Consider the following 24,475-nt stretch of genomic DNA (forward strand, 5'->3'; position numbering starts at 1 on the left):
TGCCTCCCCAGAATAAATTCCACTTGATCATGGTGTATGATTTTTCCATATATTGTTGGATCCGGTTTGCTAATATTTTGTTGAGAATTTTAGCATCTATATTCATCAGATATTGGCCTAAAATTTTCTTTCTTTGTGTTGTCTTTGCCTGGTTTTGGAATCAGAATTATGCTTGCCTCATAAAAGGAGCTTGGAAGTCTTCCTTCCTCTTGAATTTTTTGAAATAGTTTGAGAAAGATAGGAGTTAGTTCTTCTTTGAGTATTTGGTAGAATTCCGTTGTGAAGCCATCAGGCCCCGAACTTTTCTTTGTTGGGAGTTTTCTGATAACTGTTTCAATCTCATTTGTTGTAATCGGTCTGTCTAGGTGTTCTGATTCTTCCAGATTGATTTTTGGAAGATTGTATGTTTGAAGGAATTTGTCCATTTCATCTAGGTTGTCTAGTTTTTTGGCATACAGTTCTTCATAGTATTTTCTTATAATATTTTGTATTTCTGTTGTGTCAGTTGTTATTTCTCCTCTCTCATTTCTAATTTTATTTATTTGAGTCCTCTCTCTCTTTTTCTTGGTGAATCTACTTAAAGGTTCATCAATCTCATTCACCTTTTCAAAGAACCAGCTCCTAGTTTCATTGATCCTCTGTATTGTTTCTTTAGCCTCTATGTCATTTATTTCTGCTCTGATCTTTATTATTTCCTTCCTTCTACTACATTTGGGCTTTACTTGCTGTTCTTTTTCTAATTCTTTTAGATGCAGGGTTAAGTTGTTTATTTGAGCTTTTTCTAGCTTCTGAAAGTGTGCCTGTCATGCTATGAACTTCCCTCTCAGCACTGCTTTTGCTGTGTCCCATAAACTTTGAGTTGTTGTATGCTCATTGTCATTCGTTTCTAGGAATTTTTTTATTTCTTCTTTGATCTCATTCTTAATCCATTCATTATTTAACACCCTGCTATTTAGTTTCCATGTGTTTGAGAATTTTTGAGCTTTTCTGCTGTGATTCATTCCTAGTTTCATGCCGTTGTGATCAGTGAAAGTGCTTGATATGATTTCAGTCTTCTTAAATTTGTTGAGAGCACTTTTGTGCCCTAACATGTGGTCTATCCTAGAGAATGTACCATGAGCACTTGAAAAGAATGTATATTCTGGTGCTTTAGGGTGAAAGGTTCTGAAGATATCTATTAAATCGAGTTGATCTAGTGTTTCCAATAAGTCTTCTGTTTCTTTGTTAATTTTCTTTCTTGAGGATCTATCTAGTGATGTTAGTGGGGTATTGAAATCCCCTACTATTATAGTATTGCTGTTGATCTCGCCCTTTAAATCCATCAAAGTCTGCTTTATATATTTGGGTGCTCCTATATTAGGTGCATAGATATTTATAATAGTTATATCTTCCTGTTGGATTACTCCCTTTATCATTATGTAGTGGCCTTCTTTATCTCTTACTATATCCTTTGTTTTAAAGTCCAATTTGTCTGATATAAGTATTGGTACCCCAGCTTTTTTTTCATTTCCGTTTGCATGAAATGTTTTTTTCCATCCTTTTACCTTCAATCTGTGTGTGTCTTTTGTTCTAAGGTGTGTCTCTTGTAGACAACATATGTATGGGTCCTGTTTTCTTATCCACGCAGCTACCCTATGTCTTTTGATTGGGTCATTTAATCCATTTACATTTAAGGTTATTATTGATATGTAGTTGTTTATTGCCATTTTCTTCTTTAAAGGTGTATTCCTTTTTTGCTATATTCTTTTCCCACTTTGATCTGTTTACAATAGGCCCCTTAACATTTCCTGCAGCATTGGTTTGGTTGTAATGAATTCCTTGAGTTGTTTTTTTGTCTGGGAAGCTTTTTATTTCTCCTTTGATTTTAAACGATAGCCTTGCTGGATAAAGTCGTCTTGGTTGTAGGTTCTTGTTCTGCATTACTTTGAATATTTCTTACCATTCCCTTCTGGCCTCAAGTGTTTCTGTTGAGAAGTCGGATGTCATCCTTATGGGGGCTCCTTTGTAGGTGATAATTTTTTTTTTTCTCTTGCAGCTTTTAATATTTTCTCTTTATCGCTTAGCTTTGGTATTTTAATTATGATGTGCCTCAGTGTAGGTTTCTTTGGGTTTCTCTTTAATGGAGTCCTCTGTGCTTCTTGGACTTGTGAGAGTTTCTCTTGCATTAATTTAGGGAAGTTTTCAGCTATGATATGATTGAACAAAGTCTCTATCCCTTGTTCTTTTTCTTCTTCTTCAGGAACCCCTATCATGCGGATGTTATTTCTCTTCATGTTGTCACAGAGCTCTCTAAGAGTTTCCTCTGACTTTTTGAGTCTCTTTTCTCTTTTCTTCTCTGCTTTCATGCCTTCATTCCAGTTGTCCTCTAACTCGCTGATGTGATCCTCTGCTCTATCTATCCTGTTTTTAATTCCTTCCGTTGTGATCTTTATTTCTGATATTGTATTTGTCATCTCCGACTGATTCTTTTTTATACTTGCCATTTCTTTATTTAGGTGTTCGTAATGACCATCCATTGTTGTTCTAAGATCCCTAAGCATCCTTACAATCATTATTTTGAACTCCGCATCTGGAAGTTTGATTATTTCCATATCACTCAGTTCATCTCTTGAAGGTGTCTCCTGTGGTTTCATTTGGATTGCACTTCTTTATCTTCTCATCATCTGTTTTTGGGTGTTTTATTTGTAGAGTTGGTTGAGTCTAGGCTTGGTGTTGTCTGCCTCCAGTTTTCAGTTGTGTTATTTCTAGGTCTTCTTGGGTTGGTATCAGCTGTTATCTGTAATCCACTTTCAGATTTGGGCAGCTTTGAAGTCTTGATTTGTTTGTTTTCTTAACAGGTGGTAGTCTTGTTTACTGATCTCAGCAGGGGACTTCCTTGAAACTGTATCCAGGAATGCGATGGGTGTAACCTGAGACTCTGAAGGCCTCTTTAGCCAGCTAATCTCACTGGGGGCAGGATGTTTTCTCAGCTTCAGTAGGGGGAGGTGTATCTCAGATCTCCATGGAGACCTGAGTTACTGCCCCTCCTCCCCACTTCTTGTTTTCAGCTGTGTCTTGTTGTGCTGATTGGAGCTGGATAGATGTCCGGAGATCTCTGATCCGGAAGCAATTCAGCTCTGTTTTGTGAAAGGTTCAGTCCCTCCCCCAGATTTGGCTGCCTCCAGCACGAATGAGTCAGCTTTTTTAGTTTGTTTCCTTCATTCCTTAGCCCCTCACAGTCTGTCCCTCTCCCTGTCCTTTCCACTTGGGAGATAAGCTGGTCTTTTGAACACACCTCGCTCCTTTCGTCACCAGGTAAGTGGCTGTGAGCAGTAGTTTCTGTTCTTTTCCCTATGTGAGATCTCCTCTGGGCTCTCAGCCTTACCCCCCCCCCCCCCCGTTCCTGTAAGCAGAGGAGATTCAGGCGCTCCCTACCAGGATTATTGTGGCTTCTTCTTTGCTCCTTGGTTTTTGAGAGCTGTTCTTGCAGTTCTGAGTTGGTTTTTCATGCTGATTTTTGCTAAATTGATTTGTATTCCAGTTTGGTGGTGAGAGCTGGGCATCTGTGCATCCGCCTACTCCGCTGCCATCTTCTCTCTCGCATTCATGCTTTCTTAATCCTGTCTACCCAATGTGAGAGTTGTTAAAACCACTCCAAATACCTATAACATATGTTATTCCTTTTTGAGGTATTTTAAAGATATTTTTATGCAAAATGAGTAATGGAAAGGTAAGGGGGAAGGTGTTGCCGAGACTCCCTGTCTGAAACCGTAGCTACATCAGGGAAGTCTTTCTGTTCCAAGTGCGTGTGCTTGTGGAGATGTCCCAAGCACATCCACTTTACCTTTTCTATCCGTGGCCAGAGCTTGAGTTTTGGGATGCTTATACTAAAATATGACCACTCCAAGGACAGAGGGCGGCCATGGGGGCACAGAAATCTCCCTCCCTAAAGAAGAAGAAACTGTTCTTCTTCTCCACTGTAGCCAGGCCACAGAATCCACTGAATTAGCCTCCTGAAGGTACTTTCAGTTTTAATACCCTCACCAATTTAACTATCACCTAAAAAGCTGGGAACTGATTGGAGATCTCTTACATTCACAGCTGCTAGTTATTTGCGCACCTGTCCTTAATCTCTTTGCCACCTTTTCCACCCCGCAGGCCTTTTTCTGGCCATAGAAACCTACCTAAAACCTCCACTCCTGATCTTTCCTTCTCTGCGAACTCCCAACTCTCTCTCCCTCCTGTCTGACCCCCAGGAGCACCCCTCTCTCGGGACTTTTTTCTAGTCCCTCTGCAGACCTCTTTTGTGCTCGGGACTCTTCCCTCTGAGAGCCCCCTCCACTCCCTTTGCAAAATCCTATTTCTTATTCACCACTACCATTCTCTATTTTTCCTCCCCTGCTGGTCAGGGGCCTTTCCTTTCTCCACTGTGTTCTTTTTTTTTTTTTTTTTTTTGTATTTTTCTGAAGTTGGAAACAGGGAGAGACAGTCAGACAGACTCCCGTGTGCGCCCGACTGGGATCCACCTGGCACGCCCACCAGGGGGCAACGCTCTGCCCACCAGGGGGCAATGCTCTGCCCCTCTGGGGCATTGCTCTGTTGTGACCAGAGCCACTCTAGCGCCTGGGGCAGAGGCCAAGGAGCCATCCCCAGCGCCTGGGCCATCTTTGCTCCAGTGGAGCCTCGGCTGTGGGAGGGGAATAGAGAGACAGAGAGGAAGGAGAGTGGGAGGGGTGGAGAAGCAGATGGGTGCTTTTCCTGTGTGCCCTGGCCAGGAATCAAACCCAGAACTTCTGCACGCCAGGCTGACTCTCTACCACTGAACCAACCGGCCAGGGCCTCCACTGTGTTCTTAAACCCTCCTCTGTCAGACCATTCTCAGCCTCGCATTGGCTCTTACACCGGTTTTCAGGATGTCCAACCCCAATTTTCTTGCAGGAAGTTATGGCCCTGTCCTGCCTTTGGCTCCAGCGTTTTCTGCCGGATCTGGGTGCCAGGCTCCCCATGAGCTCCCCTCCTCTTATTTTCAACCCCCCACAGACCCCTATCCAGGACCTGTGAACATGGCATTTAAAGTTTTTAATGGTCCCAACTAGTAGGAACAGGCAAAGGCTGATCGCCAGGCCCACATGCAGCAGAAGGTAATGCTCCAAACCCCGGCTCCAGAGGCCAGTAGAACAACAGGAACTGCCCAACCCAAATCCAAGCCACAAAGAGAAATCCCACCAGCAGCTTGCTTTAAGTGTGGCAAGCAAGGTTCCTGGCAGGGCCCCTGCCCATGGTTGCCCACTTAGCCCTGCCCTGACTGCAAGCAGTTCGGTCACTGGCAGAGTGATTGCCCCTTTGGGCAACAGGATTTTCTTCAGTGCCTCTACATGAAGAAAAAGCCACCAGAATGGGAGGCCAATCCAGGCTTGTGGGAACATCGCTCAAACTCCTAGGACACAGCCTGGACTCAGAGAACCCAGGGTATGCTGCAACAAGTGGGTAAGTTCATTTCATTTCTTGTGGACATGAGGACTACCTTCTGTTTTGCCATCATACTCTGGACCTCTAGTTCCCTCACAGGTCTCGGTTATGGGAATGGATCGGACCCTTTCCTTTCCCCTTTTTACACCACTCCTGACATGCAGTTTTGCCTCAAGCTTGCCTCCTTACAGGACCACTGGCAGTCAGAACCACTGGACACCATCCATCTCCAGCTCACCAAAAGGCTGAACCCTACAAATCCCCCTATTACTCCTCTTTTTTTTCAAATCCTTACAGGACCACATCCGTGATGTTTCTCAACTCACAGCCACACAGATGTTCTTCCTGACACCCCTAAAAACCACCACCTTCCGATCTCCCCCTCCCCACAATGCCCCTAGTTAGCAGGAAGTAGCCAGACAAATAAGCAGCACCTCTGTAAAGCCAATGGCCAGGGCCACTATCACAGCTGCCTGGCCCATGCAGGTTCACATTGGATTCGGACAGTTGGTAAAGAAACAACGGAGCCAAAAACTGGTGGGCCATCATCTTTAATCCTAGCTTGCACCCAGTGAGCAAGTAAAAACATCACACTGGGCTCCAAAACCCACTCACATTCAGTGCTCACAAAGCTACTGACTTATCCGAGTTTCCTAGAATCAAAGGTTTCTAGCTTACCAGACTTATTCACCTCTATTTCCCATCTCCTTCCTTCTCCCTGCTCAAACTCTGCACAAACTGGCTTCTCACTCAACACTCCGCCATCTTGGCTACTTCTGGCCTCCTCCACGTGGCCTTTCTCTGCTCTCCACTCTGCTCTCTCCTCTAATGATAATCTCAGGAACAAAGAGAGCAAGTTCTGGATCTGCATCCATTTTATAGTGTAGAAATCAAAACCTTTAATCCAATATACAAAATAAAGAAGTCTCTGAAACAAAGTCATTTATCTGAGGCATGATGGGATTGTACCACCCCACATCAAAAAGGGTGGGAAAGACTTAGTCCTAAAACCAAGCCCCAGGCTACAAGGATCCTGCTTGCCCACAACCCGCCCCCAACAGACATTAAGTTTACCTGGGCAACGGGCTTCCATGAGAGCAGTGCCATCTTTAACAAAGTGAGCATAATATATTTTATCTGCCCAACAGTCAAAATGTAAGGTTGGTGGATAATAGGGAAAGGTCAGGCCTGGGAACTTTGGCTGGTACTGCCCACAACCAAGTAGGCCAAAAGAAACTTCCCAGGAACCCTTTGGAAAACAGCGACCATTTGCCAGCCAGTGAGATTTCACCATGACATATTAGCTCGACCACCCTAGGGACCCTTTAAATATCTCCCACATGGCTCACCACTTGCGACTTCCCTGGCCTCCATCTCTCCTCAGGGCCAGGGAACCTCGCAGGGCGAGGAGGCGCTATGTACTCAATAAAGCCTTTTATTATTCCACACTTTGTGGCTCCAGCCCCTTCCTTCCTTCTAGGCAGGAAAAAATACCTTACACTTTTTATATTAGAAAACAAAAATATTTACCAAAGAATAATGAGAAAAGAGCACAGGGGACAGTGCTAATAATCGTATTTGTGACCAGAGTATGAGGAGGGTGGTGGCGCAGGAGATCGGGTGTGTAATGGAGTGTTGAGGTAATAGAAGACAAGATGTCAGCAAGAAGAGTTTGAAGAAAAGCATTATAACTTCACTCTGTTACTCCCAGAACACTAGAGTTGAGGCCACATTCCCTGACAAAATCATGAAATCAGTTAAATAAATAAGTTGAAAATATAATACAGATCATCATAATAATATATATCTTAAATAAATGCTACAGAACCCTGCCCAATTAAGTCTAATTCTGGAGATATTGGCTGTAATGAAACCAAGGTTGAACATTACAATTATTTCAGCAGCTATTCACTTCCTAGAATACTGTAATAAACCATACAGGATTTTCTAGGCAATAGAGTGTGGGAAGAATCAAGAGAGTCCATGAGAAATGTACCAAAATTTAGAAATGGACAGTCTGAGGCTGATAAAAAGTTATGGCATAAATCTAAAATTTTGTTTGTTATAATTTCAAGTGAGTATGAGATGGAAAAGAAAAAAAAAGCTTAACCTTCTAATATGACACCTTATTTCTCTAAATATTTATTTAATATATTTAAAATGTAAATCTTCTTTGTTCTTCAGTATATTTATGTTGGATTACAAAATTAAACATAATATAGAATACAACAATTAATGATGCAACAAGTACAGAGACTAATTAAAGCTGCATTTCTTTTTTTTATTATTTATTGTGTTTACATATTCTAGTGTCTCTCCAAATGCGTACCCCCTTACCCTGTAATTTCACTCAACATAATAGTTTCCAAATCCAGACATGTTGTTGTAAAAGGTAATATTTTCTTCTTTTTCATGGCCCATAGTATTCCATTGTGTATATGTGCCACTGCTTTTTTTTCTTATTTTTATTAATTTTAATGTAGTGACATTGATAAATCAGGGTACATATGATCTGAGAAAATATCTCCAGATTATTTTGACATTTGATTATGCTGCATACCCCTCACCAAAGTCAAATTGTCTTCCGTCACCTTCTATCTGGTTTTCTTTGTGCACTTCCCTTCCCCCCACCCACTCTCTCTCCTTCCTCACCCCCTCCCCATTCCCCCTTGTTACCATTACACTCTTGTCCAGGTCTCTGAGTTTCATTTTTATGTCCCATCTGTGTATGGGTTCATATAGTTCTTAGTTTTTTCTAATTTCCTTATTTCATCCGTATAATGTTATCAAGGTACATCCATGTTATTGTAAATGATCCGATGTCATCATTTCTTATGGCTGAGTAGTATTCCATAGTATATAGGTACCAAAGCTTTTTAATCCACTCGTCCTCTGATGGACATTTGGGCTGTTTCCAGATCTTCACTATGGTGAACAATGCTGCCATAAACATGGGGGTGCATTTCTCCTTCTGGAACAGTTCTATGGTGTTCTTGGGGTATATTCCTAAAAGTGGGATAGCTGGATCAAAAGGCAGTACGATTTTCAATTTTTTTTAAAGAATTTCCATACTGTTTTCCACAGTGGCTGCACCAGTCAGCATTCCCACCAGCAGTGCAGGAGGGTTCCCTTTTCTCCACATCCTCACCAGCACTTATTCTGTGTTGGTTTGTTGATGAGTGCTATTCTGACTGGTGTGAGGTGATATCTCATTGTGGTTTTAATTTGCATTTCTCTAATGATTAGGGATATTGAGCATTTTTTTCATATGCCTATTGGCCATCTGTAGTCCTCTTTGGAGAAGTGTGTATTCATTTCTTTTGCCTATTTTTGGATTGGATTGTTTGTCTTCCTGGTGTTGAGATTTACAAGTTCTTTATAAATTTTGGTTATAAACCCCTTATCAGACGTACTGTCAAATATGTTCTCCCATTGTGTAGTTTGTCTTTTTATTCTGTTCTTATTGTCTTTGGCTGTGCAAAACTTTTTAGTTTGATATAGTCCCATTTGTTTATCCTGTCTTTTATTTCACTTTCCTGTGGAGATAAATCAGCAAATATATCGCTGTGAGATATGTCAGAGAGCTTACTGCCTATGTTTTCTTCTAAGATGCTTATGGTTTCATGGCTTACATTTAAGTCTTTTATCCATTTTGAGTTATTTTTGTGAATGGTGTAAGTTGGTGGTCTAGTATCATTTTGTTTTCAGTTAGCTGTCCAATTTTTTCAACACCATGTATTAAAGAGTCTGTCTTTACTCCATTGTATTTCCTTACCTCCTATGTCAAATATCAGTTGTCCATAGAGCTGTGGTTTTATTTCTGGGTTCTTTGTTCTGTTCCATTGATCTATATGCCTGTTCTTATGCCAGTACCAGGTTGTTTTGAGTACAATGGCCTTGTAGTATAGCTTGATATCAGGAAGTGTGATACTTTCCCATTTATTCTTCTTTTTTAAGATTGCTGAGGTTATTCGTGTTCTCTTTTGGTTCCATATAAATTTTTGGAATATGTGATCTATATCTTTAAAGTATGTCATTGGTATTTTAATTGGTATTGCATTGAATTTATAAATTGCTTTGGGTAATATAGACATTTTAATGATTTTATTCTTTCTAACCATGAGCATGGTATATGCTTCCACTTTTTTGTGACTTTCTTGATTTCTTTTATCAATGTTTTATAATTTTCTGAGTACAAGTCTTTAGTCTCCTTGGTTAAATGTACTCCTAGGTACTTTATTTTTTTGGTTGTAATAGTGAAGGGGATTGTTTCCTTAATTTTTCTTTCTGACTGTTCATTGTTGGTGTATAAATACACCTCTGATTTCTGAGTATTAATTTTATATTCTGCCACTTTGCTGAATTCATTTATCAAATCCAGTAGTTTTTTGACTGTGACTTTAGGGTTTCTACAATATCATATCATCTGCAAATAATGATAGTTTTTCTTCTTTTTTTCCAACTTGAATGCCTTTCATTTCTTCTTTTTGTATAATTGCTGTGGCTAAGACTTCCAGGACTATGTTGAATAAGAGTGGTAAAAGGGAGCACCCCTGCCTTGTTCCTGATATTAAGGGGATTGCTTTTAATTTTTGCCCATTGAATATGATGTTGGCTGTGGGTTTGTCATAGATGGATTTTATTAAGTTGAGGTATGTTCCCTATATTCCCACTTTGTTGAGAGTATTGATCCTGAATGGGTGCTGGATTTTACCAAATGCATTTTCTGCATCTATTGAAATTATCATGTGGTTTTTCTCCTTCCTTTTGTTTATGTGATGAATCACATTGATTGATTTGTGAATATTGCACCAGCCTTGTCTCCCAGAACAAATCCCACTTTATCATGGTATATGATTTTTTTCATATATTGTTGGACCCGGTTTGCTAATATGTTGTTGAGGATTTTAGCATCTATGCTCATCAGGGATACTGGCTTATACTTTTCTTTCTTTGTATTGTCTTTGCCTGGTTTCGGAATCAGAATTATGCTCGTCTCATAAAAGGAGCTTGGAAGTCTTCCTTCCTCTTGAATTTTTTGAAATAGCTTGAGAAGGACAGTAGTTAATTCTTCTTTGAATATGTAGTAGAATTTACTTGTGAAGCCATCTGGCCCAGGGCTTTTCTTTCTTGGGATTTTTTTGATAACTGTTTCAATCTCATTTGGTGTCATCAGTCTATTTAGGTTTTCTGATTCTTCCAGATTTATTTTTGGAAGATTGTATGTTTCAAGGAATTTGTCCTTTTTATCTAGGTTGTCTAGTTTTTTGGCATTCAGTTCTTTATAGTATTTTCTTACAATATTTTGTATTTCTGTTGTGTCAGTTGTTATTTCTCCACTCTCATTTCTAATTTTATTTATTTGAATCTTCTCTCTTTTTTTCTTGGTGAGTCTAGTTAAAGGTTCATTGATATTGTTTACCTTTTCTTTTCTTTCTTTTTTTTTTTTTTTTTTTGTATTTTTCTGAAGCTGGAAACGGGGAGAGAAATCAGACAGACTACCGCATGCGCCCGACCGGGATCCACCCGGCACACCCACCAGGGGCAGTCGCTCTGCCCACCAGGGGGCGATGCTCTGCCCCTCCGGGGCGTCGCTCTGCCCTGACCAGAGCCACTCTAGTGCCTGGGGCAGAGGCCAAGGAGCCATCCCCAGCACCCGGGCCATCTTTGCTCCAATGGAGCCTTGGCTGCGGGAGGGGAAGAGAGAGACAGAGAGGAAGGAGGGGGGGTGAAGAAGCAAATGGGCGCTTCTCCTATGTGCCCTGGCCGGGAATCAAACCTGGGTCCCCCGCACGCCAAGCCGACGCTCTACCGCTGAGCCAACCGGCCAGGGCCTTGTTTACCTTTTCAAATAACCACCTCCTAGTTTCATTGATCCTCTGTATTATTTATTTAGCCTCTATGTTATTTATTTCTGCTTTAATCTTTATTATTTTCTTTCTTCTACTACATTTGGGCTTTACTTGCTGTTCTTTTCCTGGTTCTTTTAGATGCAGTGTTAGGTTGTTTATTTGAGCTTTTTCTAGCTTGTTAAGGAATACCTATAGTGCTATGAACTTCCCTCTCAGGACTGCTTTCGCTGTGTCCCCATAAATTTTGAATTGTTGTAAGCTCATTATCATTCGTTTCTTAGAATTTTTTTATTTTTCCTTTGATTTCACTGTTAACCCATTTATTATTTAATAACATGCTATTTAGTTTCCATGGGTTTAAGTAGTTTTTAGTTTTTCTGTTGTGGTTGATTTCTAGTTTCATTGTCAGTGTGATCAGAGAAAGTTCTTGATATGATTTTAATCTTCTTAAATTTGTTGAGACCACTTTTGTGCCCTAACATGTGGTCTGTCCTGGAGAATGTACCATGAGCACTTGAAAAGAATGTATATTCTGCTGCTTTAGGGTGAAAGGTCCTAAGGAGATCTATTAGATTGAGTTGATCAGTGTGTCCTTTAAATCTGCTGTTTCTTTGTTAGTTTTCTTTCTTGAGGATCTATCTAGTGATGTTAGTGGGTTATTGAAATCCCCTACTCTTACAATATTGCTGTTGATCTTACCCTTTATATCTATCAAAGTCTGTTTTATATATTTAGGTGCTCTTATATTAGGTATGTAGATATTTATAATGGTTATATCTTCCTGTTTGATTGCTCCTTTTTTCATTATGTAATGACCTTCTTTATCTCTTATTATATTCTTTGTTTTAAAGTCCATTTTGTCTTATATAAGTACTGCTACCCCAGCTTTTTTTTTCATTTCCAATTGCATAAAATATTTTTTCCATCCTTTTACCTTTAGTCTATATGTTTCTTTCGTTTTTAGGTGGGTCTCTTGTAGATAACGTATGTATGGTGTTTTCTTATCCACACAGCTACTTTGTGTGCTTTGATTGGATAATTTTATCCATTTACAATTAAGGTTATTAATAATATGTAGTTGTTTATTGCCTTTTTATTCTTTAAAGCTATATTTCTCTTTGGCTATATTCCTTTCCCCCTTTGTTCTGTTTATATCATCCCCCTTAATATTTCTTGCAGCATTGGTTTGGTTGTAATGAATTCCTTGAGTTTTGTTTGTTTGTTTGTTTGTTTTTTGTTTTTTTTTTGTTTTTTTGTCTGGGAAGTTTTTTATTTCTCCTACAATTTTTTTTTTTTTTAATTTTTCTGAAGCTGGAAATGGGGAGGCAGTCAGACAGACTCCCGCATGTGCCCTACCAGGATCCACCAGGCACGCCCACCAGGGGTCAATGCTTTGCCCATCTGGGGCATCGCTCTGTCATGACCAGAGCCACTCTAGCACCTGAGGCAGAGGCCATGGAGCCATCCCCAGTGCCCAGGCCATCTTTGCTCCAATGGAGCCTCGGCTGCAGGAGGGGAAGAGAGAGACAGAGAGAAAGGAGAGGGGGAGGGGTGGAGAAGCAGATGGGTGCTTTTCCTGTGTGCCCTGGCCGGGAATTGAACCCGGGACCCCCACACGCCAGGTCGATGCTCTACCACTGAGCCAACTGGCCAGAGCCTTCTCTACAATTTTAAATGATAGCCTTGCTGGATAAAGTAGTCTTGGTTTTAGGCTCTTGTTCTGCATTACTTTGAATATTTCTTGCCATTTCCTACTGGCCTCAAGTGTTTCTGTTGATTAGTCAGATGTCATTCTATGGGGGCTTCTTTGTAGGTTAAAGCCCTTTTTCTCTAGTAGCTTTTAATATTTTCTCTTTATTTCTTAGCTTTGCTATTTTAATTATGATGTGTCTTGGTGTGGATTTTTTTTGGTTTTCTTTAATGGAGTTCTCTGTGCTTCTTGAACTTGTGTGACTTTTTCTTGAATCAATTTAGGGACGTTTTAGCTATGTTTTGGTTGAACAAGGTCTCTATCTCTTGCTCTTTTTCTTATCTTCTTCAGGAACCCCTATTATGTGGATGTTGTTTCTCTTAGGTTGTCACAAAACTCTCTTAGAGTTTTCTTAGAGTTTTTTGTTCTCTCTTTTTTCTGCTGCTCCACTTCCGTGTTTCATTTATCTTGTCTTCTAAATCGCTGATTCAATCCTCTGCTTCATCCAGCCTGCTTTTAATTGCTTCTAGTGTAGTCTTCATTTCAGATATTGTATTTGTCATTTGTGACTGGTTCTTCTTTATTATTTCAATGTCCTTTTTAGTAGTTGATATTTATTTATTTATGTACTTACTGTGACCTTCCATTGTTGTTCTAACATCTTTGAGCATTCTAATAATCATTAGTTTAAACTCTGCATCCGGTAGTTTGCTTATGTTTGTCTCACTTAGCTCATTTTTTTAGTGTTTCTCTTGTTGGTTTATTTGGATTGCACTTCTCTCTCTTCCCATTTTGTCTGTGTTGCCCTGAATTTTCTTGGCTGGGGCTGAGGCAGATCAGTGGGGGTCACTGTCTGTGACTGGTTCTTATCCACCTTTTGGGAGCTACAGGTTATCCAGATCTCATGGCTGCCTCTGTGTGTCCAGGTGCCATTGTAAATATCAGCTACACTCTTAGGCTTGCTTTTGTCTACTCTTGGCCTGGGAGATGTTACTTTAAAAGTTTAGGTACCCCTAAATCTGCTTTCTGTTGTCTTTTGTTGCTGGCTACTTGTTGACTTCAGTACTGTAATTCAGTGATTAGGTATGGTATTAGATGTGACCTATTTCTTAACATCAGGTGTCATTCTATCTACCAGGCTACCACCACTATAGCTGCCTGGGGCTTTTTGGCTCAGATTCTGCTGGCTCCAGCCCATCTTTGTGACTGCTGCTGCCCTGGTCGGGCTCATGTATGCCCTCGCGCTTATTTGGACCACTTCCGGAGCTGGCTCAGTTGGCTCAGATCTCAGTGGCTGCCTGGGTGGATGGGTCGCACACACCCTCTCAGATCACCAGAGAAGTTGCTCGTGCTCTCATTGCCTCTGAGGGCATGTCCACACCCTGAGCCGGTTTGCACTCAGCCGGATTCCTGCAGTAGCTGGCATGACTTCTGCTGTTACTGGCAGGCTCATGTGCACCTGTGCTTTCCCTCTCAGCTACCAGTCGGGCCTTTGCCTCCCCTTGGATCACTGCAGAGGGCGCACCCAGCCCTGGTCAGGCTAGTGCACAGGCCTGGTTTCCCATGGCAGCCAGGTGATTTCTGCTATCGCTGGTGCCTTAGCGCATGCCCACACATTCTTCCTGTGTTGACTATTGGACTCTGCGGTAACTTGCAGCTGTGCCCTGCCACCTCTGACCTGTCTGCCCTGGGCAAGCACTCAGCAGTGCGGTGGATAGTGTAGCTTAGACCTCTGCACTCCCTATTTGTGTCCGTAACATGGCACCTGGTTCTAAACGCCTTTGTTCTAGCTAGGGCAGGGGAGCCTCTGGTGGACGGGGCACTTTCTTTCCTTTGCTGGTGATGCTGGTTCATTTTAAATTTGAGGAGTGACTCAGCCCAGGGGTTAGAGTGTCCTCCTGGATCTCTGGGAAAGTGACTGTGAGCGAGGTTCTCGTGCAGTTTCTTTACTACAAAGCCTGAGTCTGAAAGTCCTGTCTCTTTCTCTCAAACCATGTCTAGGCTTTTTCCTCAGCCAAATATAGTATGTAAGCCCCTTTCAGGATCCAGGGCTCTAGGGTGGGATTCCGGTTTTGGGGATAAGGATGCGCAACTCGCTGGACATCCCTCCCCGCTGCAAAAGTTCCTCCCAGGTGCTGCTCCCTGCTCCCCACTCTTGGGAGCAGGGCAGCCTTCTCCTGCATCTCTGCTTTTTCTACCAGACTCTGTGTGGGTTCTTTGGTGGTCCTTGGCTATAGAATCCTCATAGTTCAGTCCAAAATTTGTCTTTTATGATGAGTGTTCTCAGATTTAAGTTGTAATCCACCTTGGTTCTGGGAAGTGGGAGTTGGTGTGTCTGCCTACTCTGTGGCCATCTTGTCTCCCCTAAAAAGCTTCATTTCTTAATATTTGGTAATACTTTTGAGAATCTAATGAAAGTTTTGGGCCCTATTTTAGAAAAATTTATATATGCAATCTTAGAAATTTTACCAACTTTTTGAAGTTCAGTCATGTATAACCAAAATAATAAAGTGTTTAAAAGTAGCAAAAAGGACCCTGACCAGTTGGCTCAGTGGTAGAGCATTGGCCTGGCATGCAGGAGTCCCAGGTTCAATTTCCGGCCAGGGCACACAGGAGAAGCACCCATCTGCTTCTCCACCCCTCCCCCTCTCCTTCCTCTCTGTCTCTCTCTTCCCCTCCCGCAGCCAAGGCTCCATTGGAGCAAAGTTGGCCTGAACGCTGAGGATGGCTCTATGGCCTCTGCCTCAGGCACTAGAATGGCTCTGGTTGCAACAGAGTGACACTCCAGATGGGCAGAGCATCGCCCTCTGGCGGGCATGCCGGGTGAATCCCAGTTGGGCACATGCGGCAGTCTGTCTGCCTCCCCATCTCCAACTTCAGAAAAATACAAAAAAAAAAGTAGCAAAAAGGAATGTATCAATATTTGTGAAATTATAACTTCATTAACTTGTTACTTGAGAGCTTTAGTTGGCTCTGAGATCCAAAGCAACAAAATTATAAAGAAAGATGCATTTAAACTAGTGTCAGTGTTATTTCAGGATTCTTATTCACTACAAATAAATTTATTTACAGGTAACTGATATAATTAATGTTAAAAAAGCCTGACCAGGTTGTAGTACAGTAGATAAAGCATCAGACTGGGATATGGAGAACCCAAGTTAAAAACTCCAAGGTCGCCAGCTTGAATATAGGCTCATCTGGTTTGAGCAAAGCTCACCCTCTTGAACCCAAGGTTGCTGGCTTGAGCAAGGGGTCACTCAGTTTGCTGTAGCTCCCTGATCAAGGCACATATGAGAAAGCTATCAGTGAACAAAAAAGGTGTCGCAACAAAGAATTGATGCTTCTCATCTCTCTCTCTTCCTGTCTGTGTGTCCCTATCTGTCCCTTTTTCTGTCTCTGTCACCAAAAAATGTTATAAAAAAGAGAGAAAGTCTTATTCCTGTGGCATCTGAATAAGGAACAAAGTCAACTCTAAAGATTCATGTGCTCTCTTGTTTCTCACTTACTTAGAAATCAGTCTGTGGTGTCTACATGAGGGTTCAGAGATACCAGCCAAAGTGCCATACTGAGAGATCAAATACTAGTCTGCTTTTCTATTTAGCTTGTGACTCACTGTCTCATTTCAGTACCTTAAACAGTAAATAATGATTTCTCTCCCTTGGACATTCTGGAAATGATAGTGCCCGTTCAACCCTCTAAAAATAATGTTATAATGCAATCACAACAACAACAACAACAACAACAAAATAGAGTTTATGGTCAGGACTGTTTCTACCAACACAATGAGAGGCTATTTCACAGACCTTGGTCATTTACTCAAAGCAGAAAGAGAAATATTTGATATATTAATATAGTGTGGGCACTTTTCAAACTGCTCTTTTTTTTGGCTAGCTATCTTGGGATGAGTGAAATCACATGCAAGCCCTCTAAGAAGGAAATCTCAGCTTCCTATACTACTTTTGGTCCCTTGTACATCAGCTCAGTGGGTTTTCTAAGCAAGACAGTTTGGGGGCTCATTTCTCGGGTGTAGCTACTAAGGGCTGGGGTACCAACCCTTCACTCTTCCTAGAGAAAGCTCTGTCTGGTGAGATTCTTTCCTATCATGTATTGCCAAGCTGGGCTTGCAGTGTTTTGCTAGACCTTGTCTCTGCCTCTCCTACCTGTCTCAATGTGGTCTTTTTATCCTTTGTTGTGGGGAGTAATTCATCTAGTTCTCAGATATTTTTTCAGAGAAAAATGATTCATATATAGCTTTAAATTTGGTGTGTACATGGGAGCAGATAAGTTCAGGGTCTTCCCCCTGGGTTCATTCCTCTGCTTTCATTCAAGTAAAGATTTTATCAGTTATCTCAACCAAAAACAAATGTCAGAAATAAAAGTTTATTTCCTATGAACCATAGATAAAAAACACACTAAAAATTCAGTTTTTTTAAAGTAGTAAGAATTATAGAGTTTCTTATTGGTGAAGAAGTTTCTGGTGAGCATAAGATACACCAATAATATCAAGAAGCAAGCCATAACTAAAACTCAATTAAGAGAAAGTTTTGTAACAGACTGTAGACTTTCTTATTACAGGAAATTTTCTTGGTCATGAAAGATTCCTTTCCCAGAGGGGCTGAATTTTTATAGCAAATGGTGACAGAAATATCAACGTATATTTCATTAACGTAACACTATCATCCCATTTTTATTATCTTATGAATAATATTTAAATCAGTATAGAAAGGAACTGGCATTTTTTAGTTTGTAATATGTAATACAAACTGGTTATATATGATTTCCTTCAATAGTAACTATAAGAGATAGGTCTCATCTTTATGTTATAGATGTAGAATCTGCACCTAAAAACCTAGCCTAAAGTCACATATTTTAGAACTAAAATTTGTAAAGACAGAGTTTCTTGGGAAAAACAAAACAAAAAAATCTTAACTAAGGATTTGATCTACATTTATCATGAAAGGAGAAACTATTCACAGCAGATTGAAAGAAAACTTAAAGAGCCCTGGCCAAATGGCTCAGTGGGTTAAAGCATTGTCCCAAAGTGCAGAGCTTGATCCCTGGTCAGGGCACACACAGGATCAGATTGATATTCTTCTGTCTCTCTCACTCTCTTTTCTCCTTCTTTCTCTCTAAAATCAATAAAATAAACATTAAAAAAAAAGATTAAAGAAAAAATTGGTAGACGAACACACCTAGACAGAGCATAGGTCTGGCTGAAAGTTGCCTTGAGAATTGGGAAAATATTTGGGAGTATACTATATCTATTTATGGAGCCAGTAAGAAAGTATTTTTTAAATTTTAAATTAAATCTAATGAGGTGACATTGGTTCATAAGAACACATAGATTTCAGGTGTACATCTCCATAGCACATGAACTATTCATTTCATTGGGTGCACATTACGTAAAGTCAAATCTCTTTCTGTCACTTTCTATTTGGCCTCCCCTTGGCCCACTCCCTCCCTCTGTTAACCACTTCACTTTTGTCTATGTCTATAAGTCTCAGTTTTATAATCCACATATGTCTGAAGTCATATAGTTCTTAGTTTTTTTCTGATTTACTTATTTTACTTAGCATAATATTCTCAAGGTCCATTCATGTTGTTGCAGATGGCAGTATTTCATTATTTCTTATGACTGAGTAGAATTCCATTGTATATATGTACCACATCTTCTTTATCCAATCCTCTCTTGAGGGATACTTTGGTAGTTCCCATGTCTTGGCCAACACAAATAATGTTGTGATGAACATATTGGTGCATATGTCTTTGTGAACAAATATTTTTTGAGTATTTTGTGTAGATACCAAGTAGGGTAATTGCTGGATCATATAGTAACAATATTCTTAAGTTTTTGAGGAACTGCTATATCATTTTCCATTGAGCTTATAACAGTATTAATTCCCACCAGCAGTGAATGAGAGTTCCTTTTTCTCCACAGTCTCTCCAACACTTACTATTACCTGTCTTGTTGATAAATATTTAAAAATTATGTTTAGTAGTGACTCAAGATAGATGTATTGAAATAAGATTGCCTATTCAAGAGGGAGAAATCAACTAAGTAAAATCAGTGAGGGAACCAGTAGGAGAATTAACTACTGATGATCACTGAAACAGCTAACTAAGAAGAAAGCATAAAGAAGGGGCTCCTGAGGTGACATACAAGGCTCAGTAGTGGCTGCATGTCCCTAGACCAGGCGTGGCCAACATATGGGCCGCAGGCGGGATCCAGCCTGCATAATGAGTTTATGCGGCCTGCGATTAATTTTTTTTTTATATATACTTTTCTGAAGCAGGAAACGGGGAGGCAGTCAGACAGACTCCCTCATGCGCCCGACCAGGATCCACCCGGCATGCGCACCAGGGGGCGATGCTCTGCTCCTCCGGGGCATCGCTCTGTCGCAACCAGAGCCACTCTAGCGCCTGGGGTAGAGGCCAAGGAGCCATCCCTAGTGCCTGGGCCATCTTTTGCTCCAATGGAGCCTTGGCTGAGGAAGGGGAAGAGAGAGACAGAGAGGAAGGAGAGGGGGAGGGGTGGAAAAGCAGATGGGTGCCTTTCCTGTGTGCCCTGGCCGGGAATCTAAGCCGGGACTTCCGCACGCCAGGCTGATGCTCTACCACTGAGCCAACCAGCCAGGGCCTAAATTTTTAATATTCTCCACTACTTTAAAATCTCAGCTACTCAGAAGCGGAAGCATCTTTCATTATTGGAAATCAAGATATTTAAGAAGATAGTGATATGTGGAAAAGAATTCCACGTGTGACTAATCTAGGGTTAACTTCCAATAATTGGTTGAATGGATTCGCAATACTTCTTTATTTTTTTTAAAAAAAATTTATTATAAAAATTTACAATTTTTCTACTCATCTGTACTCTATATAAACTGTTTGATGTTTAGCGGCAATGTGAAACCCATATTCTTTTAGGTGGAGTTTGCCAGTGCACACCCAAGGTCAAACAATTTGTTATTTTTATGGTCAAGTGTGCTGAATCAAGTGGCATTGTAGCATAGACAATAGCTGCAGCTGATAACTGAAAATGTGTCCAGGCTGTTTGTAAAACAAAATAATTGTTTTATTTGCAATAATGCCTTCAAGCTCATTCTATTAATTAAGTATTGTTTCGATTGCGATACAGTTTGGATATTTATACAGTATCTAATTATATTTTAATTAAAATTATATTGTATATTAAATTTTTTTACTCACATTTATTCATAAACAAACTACATAATAAAATTTTGTTTACTTAAATGAATTGTTTTTGTATTTAACATTTTTTTTATATAATTTTATTTTTTTAATGGGGTAACATCAATAAATCAGGATACATATATTCAAAGATAATATGTCCAGGTTATCTTGTCGTTCAATTATGTTGCATACCCATCACCCAAAGTCAGATTGTCGTCTGTCACCTTCTATCTAGTTTTATTTGTGCCCCTTCCCGTCCCCCTTTCCCTTTCCCTCTCCCCCCTCCCCCCGTAACAACCACACTCTTATCAATGTCTCTTAGTTTCACTTTTCTATCCCACCTACGTATGGAATAATGCAGTTCCTGGTTTTTTCTGATTTACTTATTTCACTTCGTATAATGTTATCAAGATCCCACCATTTTGCTGTAAATGATCCGATGTCATCATTTCTTATGGCAGAGTAGTATTCCATAGTGTATATGTGCCACATCTTCTTTATCCAGTCATCTATTGGTGGGCTTTTTGGTTGTTTCCATGTCCTGGCCACTGTGAACAATGCTGCAATGAACATGGGGCTGCATGTGTCTTTACATATCAATGTTTCTGAGTTTTGGGGGTATATACCCAGTAGAGGGATTGCTGGGTCATAAGGTAGTTCTATTTTCAGTTTTTTGAGGAACCACCATACTTTCTTCCATAATGGTTGTACTACTTTACATTCCCACCAACAGTGTATGAGGGTTCCTTTTTCTCCACAGCCTCTCCAACATTTGCTATTACCTGTCTTGTTAATAATAGCTAATCTAACAGGTGTGAGGTGGTATCTCATTGCAGTTTTGATTTGCATTTCTCTAATAACTAAAGAAGATGAGCATTGTTTCATATATCTGTTGGCCATTTGTATTTCTTCCTGGGAGAAGTGTCTGTTCATGTTCTCTTCCCGTTTTTTATTGGATTGTTTGTTTGTTTGTTGTTGAGTTTTATGAGTTCTTTGTATATTTTGGATATTAGGCCCTTATCTGAGCTGTTGTTTGAAAATATTATTTCCCATTTAGTTGGCTGTCTGTATATTTTGTTATCAGTTTCTCTTGCTGAGCAAAAACTTCTTAGCCTGATGTAGTCCCATTCATTAATTTTTGCTTTCACTTCTCTTGCCTTTGGAGTCAAATTCATAAAATGCTCTTGAAAACCCAGGTCCATGAGTTGAGTACCTATGTCTTTTTCTATGTACTTAATTGTTTCAGGTCTTATGTTTAGATCTTTGATCCATTTTGAGTTAATTTTAGTACAGGGGGACTAACTGTAGTCCAGTTTCATTCTTTTGCATGTGGCTTTCCAGTTTCCCAGCACCATTTATTGAAGAGGCTTTCTTTTCTCCATTGTGTGTTGTTGACCCCTTTATCAAAAATTATTTGACTATATATATGTGGTTTTATTTCTGGGATTTCTATTCTGTTCCATTGGTCTGAGTGTCTATTTTTCTGCCAATGCCATGCTGTTTTGATTGTCGTGGCCCTATAATATAGTTTGAAGTCCGGTATTGTAATGCCCCCAGCTTCATTCTTTTTCTTTAGGATTGCTTTGACTATTCGGGGTTTTTTATAGTTCCATATAAATCTGATGATTTTTTGCTTCATTTCTTTAAAAAATGTAATTGGAATTTTGATGGGAATTGTGTTAAATTGGTATATTGCTTTGGGTAATATGGCCATCTTGATTATATGTATTCTTCCTAACCAAGAACAAGGAATATTCTTCCATCCCATTATATCTTTTTTGATTTCCCTTAAAAATGGTTTATAGTTTTCATTATATAAGTCCTTTACATTCTTTGTTATGTTTATTCCTAGGTATTTTATTTTTTTTGTTGCAATCGGGAAGGGGATTATTCTTTTGAGTTCATTCTCAAATGTTTCATTATTGGCAAATAGAAAGGCTATTGACTTCTCTATGTTAATTTTGTATCCTGCGACCTTACTGTATTGGCTTATTGTTTCTAGTAGTCTTTTTTTTTTTATTAAATTTAATGCAGTGACATTGATAAATCAGGGTACATATGTTGAGAAAATATCTCTAGATTATTTTGACATTTGATTGTGCAGTATACCCCTCCTCCAAAGTTAATTTTCTTCTGTCACCTTCTATCTGGTTTTCTTTGTGCCCCTTCCCTCCCCTAACCCCTCTCTCATTCTTCACCCCATCCCCCCTCCCCCAACCCCCCACCCCTGTTGCCATCACATTCTTGTTCATGTATCTGAGTCTCATTTTTATGTCCCTTCTATGTATGGATTCATCTTAGTTTTTTTTCTGATTTACTTATTTCACTTCGTATAATGTTGTCAAGGTCCATCCATGTTATTGTAAATGATCCAATGACATCATTTCTTATGGCTGAGTAGTATTCCATAGTATATATGTACCAAAGCTTTTTAATCCACTCGTCCTCTGACGGACACTTGGGCTGTTTCCAGATCTTCGCTATTGTGAACAATGCTGCCACAAACATGCGGCTGCATTTCTCCTTTTCGAGCCATTCTATGGTGTCCTTGGGGTATATTCCTAAAAGTGGGATAGCTGGGTCAAAAGGCAGTTCGATTTTCAGTTTTTTGAGGAATCTCCATACTGTTTTCCACAGTGGCTGCACCAGTCTGCATTCCCACCAGCAGTGCAGGAGGGTTCCCTTTTCTCCACATCCTCGCCAGCACTTATTCTGTGTTGTTTTGTTGATAAGCGCCATTCTGACTGGTGTGAGGTGATATCTCATTGTGGTTTTAATTTGCATTTCTCTAATGATTAGTGATGTTGAGCATTTTTTCATATGCCTATTGGAAATCTGTATGTCCTCTTTGGAGAAGTGTCTATTCATCTCTTTTGCCGATTTTTGTATTGGGTTGTTTGTCTTCCTGGTGTTGAGTTTTACAAGTTCTTTATAAATTTTGGTTATTAACCCCTTATCAGACGTATTGTCAAATATGTTCTCCTATTGTGTAGTTTGTCTTTTTATTCTGTTCTTGTTGTCTTTAGCTGTGCAAAAGCTTTTTAGTTTGATATAGTCCCATTTGTTTATCCTGTCTTTTATTTCACTTTCCTGTGGAGATAAATCAGCAAATATATTGCTCCGAGAGATGTCCAAGAGCTTACTGCCTATGTTTTCTTCTAAGATGCTTATGGTTTCACGGCCTACATTTAAGTCTTGTATCCATTTTGAGTTTATTTTTTTGGAGTGGTGTAAGGTGGTGATCTAGTTTCATTTTTTTGCAGTTAGCTGTCCAATTTTCCCAACACCATTTGTGAAAGAGGCTGTCTTTACTCCATTGTATTTCCTTACCTCCTTTGTCAAATATCAGTTGTCCATAGAACTGTGGGTTTATTTCTGGGTTCTCTGTTCTGTTCCATTGATCTATATGCCTGTTCTTATGCCAGTACCAGGCTGTTTTGAGTACAATGGCCTTGTAGTATAACTTGATATCAGGAAGTGTGATACCTCCCACTTTATTCTTCTTTTTTAAGATTGCTGAGGCTATTTGTGTCCTCTTTTGGTTCCACATAAATTTTTGGAATACGTGTTCTATATCTTTGAAGTATGTCATTGGTATTTTAATTGGTATTGCATTGAATTTATAGATTGCTTTGGGTAACATAGACATTTTAATGATGTTTATTCTTCCTAACCATGAGCACAGTATATGCTTCCACTTGTTTGTGTCTTCCTTGATTTCTTTTATCAATGCTTTGTAATTTTCCGAGTACAAGTCTTTAGTCACCTTGGTTAAGTTTATTCCTAGGTACTTTATTTTTTTGGTTGTAATTGTGAAGGGGATTGTTTCCTTAATTTCTCTTTCTGCCTGTTCATTGTTGGTGTATAAAAATGCTTCTGATTTCTGAGTATTGATTTTATATCCTGCCACTTTGCTGAATTTATTTATCAGGTCCAGTAGTTTTTTGACTGAGACTTTAGGGTTTTCTATATACAGTATCATATCATCTGCAAATAATGATAGTTTTACTTCTTTTCCAACTTGAATACCTTTTATTTCTTCTTCTTGTCTGATGGCTGTGGCTAGGACTTCCAGGACTATGTTAAATAAGTGGTGAAAGGGGACACTCCTGCCTTGTTCCTGATCTTAAGGGTATTGCTTTTAATTTTTGCCCATTGAGTATGATGTTGTCTGTGGGTTTCTCATAGATGGCTTTTATTATGTTGAGGTATGTTCCCTGTATTCCCACTTTGCTGAGAGTTTTGATCATGAATGGGTGCTGGATTTTATCAAATGCTTTTTCTGCATCTATTG

The 24,475-nt window shown here is 39.8% G+C and overlaps 1 long non-coding RNA gene across 1 annotated transcript in view; it reads left to right on the forward strand.

Moving 5' to 3' along the window:
- The first annotated feature begins 3,187 nt into the window (after window positions 1-3,187).
- LOC136379680 (uncharacterized) overlaps window positions 3,188-24,475 on the forward strand; it is a 74,000-nt gene continuing 52,712 nt past the window's right edge. The window contains exon 1 of the long non-coding RNA XR_010746784.1: window positions 3,188-3,294. This is a non-coding gene — a long non-coding RNA (uncharacterized lncRNA). The remainder of the gene's footprint in view (window positions 3,295-24,475) is intronic.

The sequence above is a fragment of the Saccopteryx leptura genome, chromosome 8 (genome assembly GCF_036850995.1).
Source record: "Saccopteryx leptura isolate mSacLep1 chromosome 8, mSacLep1_pri_phased_curated, whole genome shotgun sequence".
NCBI lineage: Eukaryota > Metazoa > Chordata > Mammalia > Chiroptera > Emballonuridae > Saccopteryx > Saccopteryx leptura.